Genomic DNA, 10,690 nt, shown 5'->3' with positions numbered 1-10,690 from the left:
TGATTGATTGATTGATTGGTTGATTGATTGATTGATTGATTGATTGATAGATATTGATATATATGTGTGTGTGTGTGTGTGTGTGTGTGTGTGTGTGTGTGTGTGTATAGCAAAAGGCAATTTGTATATACAACTTAACGTGGGTGGTGTGTTGGAACACCAAATACTGCGCTATTTGCATTGAAAGGACCTCTCATTCAGATGCATAGTGCATAAATGCTCCCAATTTATATCGTTGGCAGATTATTCTCGTCCGATACGGGAGCTGAAACTGCCAGATCGCGTGATTTCACCCTGCTCTGGTTCTTCAGTGGCAGACGTCTGGTAGCGACAGCCGAATCTCACTGTCAGCAATATATAGAATTTCAGAGTCCGATGACACAAATAGCCAGCAAGCTTATTTAAAAATAATTAACTGCGACAAAAACAGTATTAATACCAAAAGGCAATCTTTATATCCAACATAACGTGGATGTTGTGTTAGGACACCGAATACTGTGATATTTACCTTGAGAGGCCCTCTCATATCGATGCATGGTGCATAAAACATTCATATTTATATCGTTGACTGACTGAAGATTCTTGTCTGCTAAGTGCACCAGAGCTGAAGAGCCCGGATAGAGCGAAATCACGCGAGCTTGCAGTTCCGGCGCCCGTAGCAGACGATTCTCGTCTGCCAAGATACACGCACACACACACAAACTCATACACAGACAATTCCGTATAATTAGATCTGAAGAGTAATGTAACACTAATTATCCTATCCAGCATCACAAGAAAAATGACTGCAACAAATTTGCTCTCACAAATCTTAAAAAAGAAATCCAGTACCTTAACAACAGTCGACAATTTTTTCAGCTCATGATCAAATCAAATGGAGCAGAACAAATCTATAATCAAAGGCCTTCCATCAGTGATCATTCAGTCTTTTTTTTTTTTCTTCAGGTAAGGTGTATTTAGGACCACATTATCTAATGAGCTTTCATTTTTAAAACGTAAGTAGTTATTTGAAGATTAAAATGCTCTGTTTGAAAACAAGCGTCATCTACTTTAACGAGTTAGATTTTCGCCTATATCTGGTGATATATATTCTTAGCTCAACAATAAAGAAGAAAACGATTACTTTTTATCTTTAGCTTCATATCAGAACTATGACTAAAAGTGTTCCAGCCTCGAAGCTCCTTCCTTTTTTCAGACATATATCAAAGACTACCTGGCCCATTTTATCATTTTAGACAGGACATGATTTGAAGGAATTCAGCTACTAATTTTAACAAGTGATGCACCCACATTTACACAAGGCGCCATCGTTTGTTCCTAGTTTATTCTTCAATTATTTCACCACCATACGTGGAACAGTTAAATTAGAATTTGTTCTTGAATGAAAGAAAATAACCTGTCATCTTCTTGAAGTCTATACGCTTACTTTCATTTAGTGATATTATATTCTGCGTTTCAGGTTTTGGTGAAATTGAAAGCAATTATAATTGGTCTTCAAAAATATGATAGCAATGTCTGACAGAAGAGGTTACTGGATTGATTAATGAAGAATTGGATCCTCTGAGTTGAATGTTCTTTGATCACATACAGTCGTAACTTTATATCTGTATATTATGTCGAGTAAACAAGGACCACTTTCAACAGAAAGAAATTTATATCAACGTACGTGCAATAATATAGATCAGTAAGGATAAGAGTGCACATCCTAATACTCTACTGTTTCAGATTCGTTGTCTAACCTTATTGGACCTTACTAAGTTCATGGTCTTTACTGTTTTCACCTCTCTGTTTGATGATAAAGTACCTAACAGTGATCCACCGTAATCAGTTATCTGTTATGTGCTCTCCTTCACAAAACAAGTATTTAGTCATTTTAATTTTCTTTTTATTCGAACAAACTTTTTCTTGTGTACTCTTATCTCATTTCAACCGATACAATCCAATCTCATTGATTTTCTTATCTCTTGTAGGTTCCCAAATTAATTAGATATTACGTCTTCAGTGGTTCGTGCAGTGGTCAAATTAATTATTGATTTGTAGGACAGACGAAGCACATTTTCGATTTTATTTCAAATCAATGAGAAGAGTCTCAGTGCAGGATTCGATATAATATGTCTACGACCTATGAGATAGGTCATATGATAATGTCAAGTAAGATATCAACAAGACAAAAGGTATTAAACTAGGAAAAGAATATTGAAAAACTGTAATAACAGATCGAGACGGTGAAAACAGAATATTAATGAATAAAGAAATTGAGAATATAATAAATTATATAACGGGTGACGTCTGAAAGAAATTACAAAGCTATTTCTTATCTCTTAGTCAAAAGAAGTGAGACAGTAAGCATTAATATTTCATTGTCTTCTATGTTAAAGAAACCTGTTGATAGGTAAAGTCTGTGTGTGTTGATATTCAATTTGAATATTGCAATGTTAATAGATCTTTAATAAATGAAAAGAAAGCGTTGATTTTTTCGAAGGTTCTAGAATGACAGCTCTGCGTAGACAACAAATAAGGCAAAAGATTGTTGAGCTAAATGTCTTGGAAAAGCGACAAAGAGAGATTGATTAAAAGGAAAATTATGCTAAATGGGTTTGTTATTTATCCACAAATCGGCCATGAACAAGCAAACATATTTACAGATTATCCACCAGTATCCTTTAATTTATAAGATATGGGATGTGGTTTGAAGGAGATTTGTCTGCTATTTCTAGCATGACTACCGATCACAAAGAGGTTCTCCCTAGAGCTGCTGGCATCCTTAATTAAGGAGAAAGTTTAGGGAGCAAAGGATATTAGGCTTGTTCGGAAGCGGTAGAGACTGAATATGATTTAATCTTAATGTCTGGAGAACATCTGTCTCTTTTTTTATGGGAGACAGGAGAAGGCTTGCTTGAAGTAATACAGATTGTGTGTGTAAGTGTCTGCTAGGGCAATGCAATGACCCAGATCTATGAGCAGAATTCTCGTGTAGAGAAAATTTGAAAGCAATACGCTCTAAAACACAAATCATATAACATAGTTTTGCCTAAACCAAGACAACATCCATGTCTACCTCATTAAAAGTAATTCCTAATATCGGTCATTAAAATACCATAAACTAGAAATGTAGTTATTACCTGGTACTTATATGATAAATTGATTTTGCGAAAACCTTGATAGATAGATAGATAGAAAATATACAAAATATATCAATTTTCTAGAACAGAAGGGTAATTAATAGTATACTTTTTTGTCTTTCGTCAAACTGAAAAACCTGCCCATATCAGGCCAGGATCTTTCAAAACAACTGTTACATTTATTGGGAGTCGTGGACGGTGCCTCTGTGTGTGTGTGTGTGTGTGTGTGTGTGTGTGTGTGTGTGTGTGTGTGTGTGTGACATATCGAAACAAAACAAACAGAAGGTAACTAGGGAAAGAAATCCCGGTCCAAAATTCAGGAAATAGCTGCCTTCTTATCTTGCAATAGACTAAAAAAGTTATTTTTCAACTTTCAAACTTCCTGCGTGTGTACCCTGAAGAAAGCGGGAGATGATTTTATTAGCTACCTGAAAATTTACAGACAGCAATTCACCGATGCTGAATTACCGACCAACAATTCACCAATTAGCATACCCATCTAGAAGTAATTGAATGATTGGCACATTCACCGATGGCAAATTGCCCGCTGATATCAAGAATTCAATAATGATTTTAAAATATAAAGTGAATATTTATCACTCACAAAATGTATATTTTAAAAATTTGAAAATATTGATAAAACTTTGAAATTATTTCAAAAACATGATATAACCATAATACCCGTGTCGTCAAAAATGCCGACAGTTTTATAAATGGTAGAAAATGGCACATCAAAACAATTGGAGACACTTTTGATAAATGTCATCAATCGAGAAGGAATATGTAAATGCACTGAACTGAAATACTTAAACAATCAGATATATTGAAAATATTACCGTCCACATAATATGTATCTATGAAATCTCTACTTTTCCATGCCTACTTGGATCAGACGGATCTTGCACAGCCGGATGCCCTTCTCTTATCTGTTTCCAAGTAGGGTAATATTTCACCATACCCAGACACGATTATGTGGAAGATTGGAAAATAAGAACCACTCTTGCATGACAGTGACACGCGCTTGCACCTACTGCCCGATGATAAGGCAAGGAGACAGTAAAACAACGATGTATATGAATACATATGCAGATGTGTTTATGTGAATGTGTGAGCATGAAAATGTTATTCTTTTCTTAGAAAAAGAAATACGGGTTAGTATCAGGAGAGGCAAGCATGGAAACGCGGACTGAAATGAAAGACAGAAAAAAAAATTAAAGAATATACATACATACATACATACATACATACATACATAGTAAAACTTTCCAGAGGTTTATCATTTAAGTATAAATGAGTATGTCTAGATACGCAAGTATATGCATGAGAAGACAAATCTGCACGTATACATGCATACATACATACATACATACATATAATGTATGTATATAAACATACAGTAAGATATAACGATAAATTAATATCATCGCAGCTTTTTACTCAAGAAACAGGAAGAAAGAGTGAGAGAAAGTTGGGGCGATAGAGTACAACAGGGGTCGCCACCACCCCCTGCCGGTGCCTCGTGGAGCTTTAGGTGTTTTCGCTCAATAAACACACACAACGCCCGGTTTGGGAATCAAAACCGCGATCCTCCGACCGCGAGTCCGCTGCCCTAGCCACTGGGCCATTGCGCCTCCACTGAATAAATATGAAACCGTGGATAAGTTGACTGAAATGGAACGTGACCAATCAAACTTTAAATTCCACAGATATTAACGTCAGCAGTGAAGAAAAACAAAAAATTCAGACAAGAAATAATCGTCTTGCTTTAATCTGTATGAGCGGTTGGACAATATCAATTTGAGAAAAAAAACTGAATATCCTCGGCTTAGTGATTATATAGGATTTTGTAAGTAAAAAGTTGTTGTGTGTGTATGTATATGTCATGTGTATGTGTGGTGTGTGCACATGTTTGACTTCGTGTTTATGTGAATATGTGCATGTTTGTATGTGTAGAAGTGGATGCGCAATGGCCCAGTGGTTGGGGCAGCAGATTCGCGGTCGTAGGATCGCAGTTTCGATTCCCAGACCGGGTGTTGTGAGTGTTTATTGAGCGAAAACACCTAAAGGAAAAGGTAATGGGCGAAAGGGGGAAGGCAAATACCGTCTGGGATTTTGATTTCCAGATAGACAAAGTGTTAGAGCACTGAAGGCTGGATATAGTAACCTATAGGGGGGACAAACAAAAGTGCATAATAATCAACGTAGCAGTGTCGGAACAACATATCATTATGAAAGAGAAACAGTTGATAAATATAGAAACCTGAGAATTGAGATCGCTAAGATGTGGCAGCTACGAGAGTCGAACATAAAGATTATCCCTATTGTCATCAGAGCATTAAGTTCAATTCCAGTCAATATGGAAAATCATCTGAAAACCTTAGATATCCTACAATGTAGATGTAAAGTTGGAACTGCATGCATATTGCGTAAAGTACTTTCTGTCTGAGGTCCTTGATGTGACTTGACAAACAGTACAAACCACCGGTAGATACAATATCTTCAATCATCAACCATCTATAATAATAATGATAATAATGATAATAATAATAATAATAATAATAATAATAATAATAATAATAATAATAATAATAATAATAATAATAAAAGAAATGGAAAAACTTTCAAAATACAAAGACCTGGAAATAGAGATAACTCGAATGTGGAATCTAAAAACAGAAACAATTCCTATCATAGTAGGTGCCTTAGGTATAATAAAAAAATATTCAGACAAATACATAACAAAAACACCAGGACTTACAAATATATATAACATACAGAAAATTGCACTACTGGGTACTGCACACATTCTACGCAAAACACTTTCAATACAGTAAACATAAGAGTACCACAGCAAACCACAGCACATACCCAAGGCGCACAGAGCTGCGCTCGGTAGTGAAGTGGAAGCACGGTATAAAAATAAAACTACTGAACAATAATAATAATAATAATAATAATCCTTTCCACTATAGGCCTGAGACTTTGGGAAGGGATTAGTTGTAACATCGTCCCCAGTGCTCAAATGGCACTTATCTTATCGGCTTCGTTAGGATGAAAGGCAAAGTCGGCCACGACAGCATTTGAAATCAGAACGCAAAACATGAAGAAATACCATAAGACACACGACCAGTAATTTGGAGGGAAAGGTGGTTAGTCGATTCCCCAATAGTTTATTTTATCAACAATGTTGGTTCCTAATAAACGCACAAATCTAGTAATTTATCAAGGAGAGATTAATCGATTACATCGATCTCGGTAGTCGATTGTTTATTTTATCGACTCCGAAAGGATAAGTGACAAAATTTATTACTGTTGGATCTGAGCTAAAGAACCGAAACATATTTCTTTCACGATTCTGCCAATCCACTTCTTATCAATAATCACTACTTCAAACTAATAATAATTCTTACAAAAAAAATCATGTAATCCTGCCTCTGCCTATTTTTGTTTCTTTTTAATATGGGGGAAAGTCATCTATTGTATGATATACTTCTTTCAAACTGATGCCCTTTCGATAAATGAAGAAATCAATATTGCAAAGGCTTTTCCAAAGTAGTTCATTCACTTCTCTTTCAAATCATTTGTTTTATACTTATTATTGCAATATTTTTTCTCTTTTTCTATTAATTTTATTTCGTGACCTTTCTACCAGTTATCAGATTTTTGAAGGTTTAGATAGGTGCTTTTTTTTAATGCCTTTCCTCCCATTTTCCGTATTTTTTACTTCTTTAGTTTTTGTATCATTTTCGAGTTTAATCTAATCCTATATTTCCAGCCTTCCAAACCAACAAGTTACACGTAGCATTTTATCAACAACTGAAGGTCGTCTTAACAATGATGCTTGCTTCAATATTTGATTCTGTTCAAATGCAACTTTTTTGTTGATTCTTTATTTGTTACCTATTGTCACTCAAATCCAACGTTATTGATTGCATATTATTTTGGTTTCAATTTCCTTCTGTTATATTATATTATATGCTACATTTTGATTTTAGATTGGTGTAAAATAAAGATTAAAATAATAAACAAAAAATACGACTGATCTCGATTTCAAGTCACAATCTTTGTTCGTTCGTTGAGAAGAATTTGAAATTCCAAGATTTCGAGAGAAAAAAATACAAACTACGGTTATCTGCAATATAAAGGAAATCACTTTTTAACAAATTGAATTTTTCTACGACACAATGTTAAATCCTATTTTAATACAATCATTCACGCAAACCCTTTTATATGTTGATGAATTTAGATTTTGCTTCAGGGAAAAGGGCTTAATTGATAGTGGGTTTTCTTTTTGACTAAGTAGATGCAAAAATTCCGTTTTCTTTTCTTTTTTAGTGGTAGCTGTAAAATAGGGCAGTTATTGGCGTCTCACTTTTCGTATGGACATTTCAAACGTAAATGATGCAAAATAATTTCAACTCGGATTTATAAGCTGTCATCTGAAACTATTTTTATTTATTCATTTATTTTACACGTGAATATTTTTTGAAAACGATGCATGAGCACTACAACATGCTATTTTCTTTCCTTTTTTTCTTTTACAACCACTTAGCTCCGCATCAGTCTCGACTGAGAATGTTTTGATTATTACTATTTCGCTCTTCCGCCGAGGTCGACTTTGCTTTTCATACTTTCGGGGTCGATAAATTAAGTACCAGTGAAACACTGGTGTCGATGTAATTGACTAGTCCCCTCCCATCAAATTTCAGGCCATGTGCCTTCAGTAGAAAAGATTATTAATATTTCGCTCTACAAGAGTGGTATATATTGGCAAAATCGCTAGAGTCTCGGACAAAATGCTTTGCGGCATTTGTTTCGACTCTTTAAGATGTGAACTTAAATCTCGTCAAGGTCAGATTTGTCTTTCATCCTTTCTGGTTCGACGAAATAATAAAGGACCAGTCTGTTGAACTATCCATGCCACAGCATTTGCTTCAACAGAAATAAATCGAAGTTCTATTTCAGCATATTTAGAGACTTCTTTACTCTTTGCGCGATAGCCATTTACTAACTACTGTTGTAACTATTCACATTGCTAATAAGCCTTCTTCCCCCAATCTTCTGCTTCATGTATAAACGACTAACATTTGCTTATGGATGAAGCACTCTCTTCATAATTAGGGTTTTTCTGTCTAATGCATCTATTTCATCTTTCGTCCAATTCATTGTTCCAGTAGCATTATGCACAACGATGCTTTTCCATGTATTGATCGCATTTATCAAGTTCTTTGAAGTTTGTACTTCAATACAAGCTTTCACCTATTCAAATATAGAGTTTTCGCTTTCTCCTTCATTATCGTATACATAATATCATCGGATTCCAGTATGCCTAGATAGTTATATCTATTGTCATCAGACTATATGAGCCGTTCGTTCTTCTAATAAATTCATTTCAATAAAATAGGCCTTTTCTTTCTCTCTTCTCTCTATCTCTCTCTCTCTATCTCTCCCCCTCTCTCTCTCTCTCTCTCTCTCCCTCTCTCTCTCTCTCTCTTTCTCTCCTTTCTTATCTAAAGTTCCACACATCGATTTACCAAACTTCATTCCAATATTATTGCAACACAACTTTTCAGTGTTAACAAGGAAGTAGCTCTCTTCTTCAGATTTTGCAAATATTTTTAAATCATCCCCGAAGATCAAACGGTAGGTTTCTTCTCAATTTGAGGCCCATGTTGACTTTCCTAAGTGTCATTGCGATGGTTATTAGTGCAATAGCAATTAACAGGTGGTATATATATTCAACCTGGAAGGTACTAATTTTAACAGCTAAACTTCTCAGTGATTTCCTGTTCAACATTTCATTTACCAGTGTGTCACACGAGCACTGAGGATGTTGATGAGGTTTTTCAATTATGCCAAACATTCTAAGTGACACCACAATCCAAGAATGCTGTAAGTTTTTTAGGGATTACTTCACACCGTGAACACACTGGCCTATCATCGCTTCAACACTGCTTTGTCAATGATCAAATTATCTTTGGTGCCTTTTGAATGTTTTCTGCATACTTGCTGTTCAGTACTTTATGATTTGTTCTGCACCAAATAACTACATTGTCTCGGGAAAAAATGCATATTAGTAACTTCTATGGCAGATTGATGCTGGTGACTGGTCGATAATTTCCTACAACTTTCCCTTCGTTCAAGTTTTCATTTTCAATGCTGGTTTCTCACAACAATCTACTCCGGAACACTTCGTCATGTTGCATATACATTTGGCTTATTTCTGAATTGGCTGTGTAAGGATCTAGGACGTTTTATACAGAAGCGTTGATCTCATCTGATCTTGGGGTTTTTTTTCCAATTTAGTAGCATCTTTATTTGCTGCAGGACATTGTTTCATGTTAAAGTGATCGGTTCTTGTTTCTCTGCGTTGCTTGGTTCCATTTTAAATGTTCTGACCCGTTCTTCATTACATATGCAAAACTTCTGTCCAAAATTTTGTTGCTTATCCCTGCATTTTGTATTAATGTTTCCATTGTGCCTCCTCAAATGGTATGAAAAAACTGTGTCTGATTTAATCCAAAAAGGCTGTTTTGCTCACATTTATTTGCTCTTTCAGTGTAACACATATTTTAGTTGATTTTGAGCATATTCTTTGTTAGATCATTTTTATCACTAAAGTAAATTATTTATACGTTGTACATCCTTTCAAATTACGACTTTGTTTTCTTTTCGTAAATTACTTTTGTTCCAGCTTTCAATTGAATAATTCTTTTCTAATTATATTTCTGTCATATTCAGTTCGCCTTTTCCATCATACAATCCAGGTGAAATTATTTGTTAGTAATGCCTGTCCGTAGTTATAACAAATTCTAATGTAACATCAACTTTTTCGTTTCGGCTAGGAGCTTTCTTCCATTAGTTTCTAATATAGAATTTCGTTTAATCGTATCAAAATATTTTACTTCATACGACCTAAATTTTCGGGTATCACAAATTTTTCTACAGCCGTATGTATCATTTGCATGTATCTTACTTAAAAGCTTAGTATTGCCAAACCCATAATCATTGTTAATAATTTTTGTTATATTTCACCTCTGCGTCGACTTCATTTCTTTCCATGCAGCTCATACTATTTTCATTTAACTATTCAACTTGCATGCTGTCTTTATTCGTTCTTTCCTCAACCTGCATTGTCACCACGTTGAATTTTTTCTATACACTCCTTATTTCAACTGGTGTTAGCCAACCTCTTCTTTGGACCATTCGTGCTTGGTTCATTAAATTATTTTCTATCAACTCCAGCATATCATTCCAGTTTATGAGCATTCTCCCACCAATACCGCAACCTTTACTTCTAATTTTATATTATTATCATTATTATTATTATTATTCAGTAGTTTCATTTTTATAACGTGCTTTCACTTTACTACCGAGCGCAGCTCTGTGCGCCTTGGGTATGTGCTGTGGTTTGCTGTGGTGCTCTTATGTTTACTGTATTGAAAGTGTTTTGCGTAGAATGTGTGCAGTGCCCAGTAGTGCAATTTTCTGTATGTTATATATATTTGTAAGTCCTGGTGTTTTTGTTATGTATTTGTCTGAATATTTTTTTATTATACCTAAGGCAC

Source organism: Octopus bimaculoides, chromosome 3 (genome assembly GCF_001194135.2).
Source record: "Octopus bimaculoides isolate UCB-OBI-ISO-001 chromosome 3, ASM119413v2, whole genome shotgun sequence".
Lineage (NCBI taxonomy): Eukaryota > Metazoa > Mollusca > Cephalopoda > Octopoda > Octopodidae > Octopus > Octopus bimaculoides.
Note: the sequence above shows the minus strand (reverse complement) of the source record.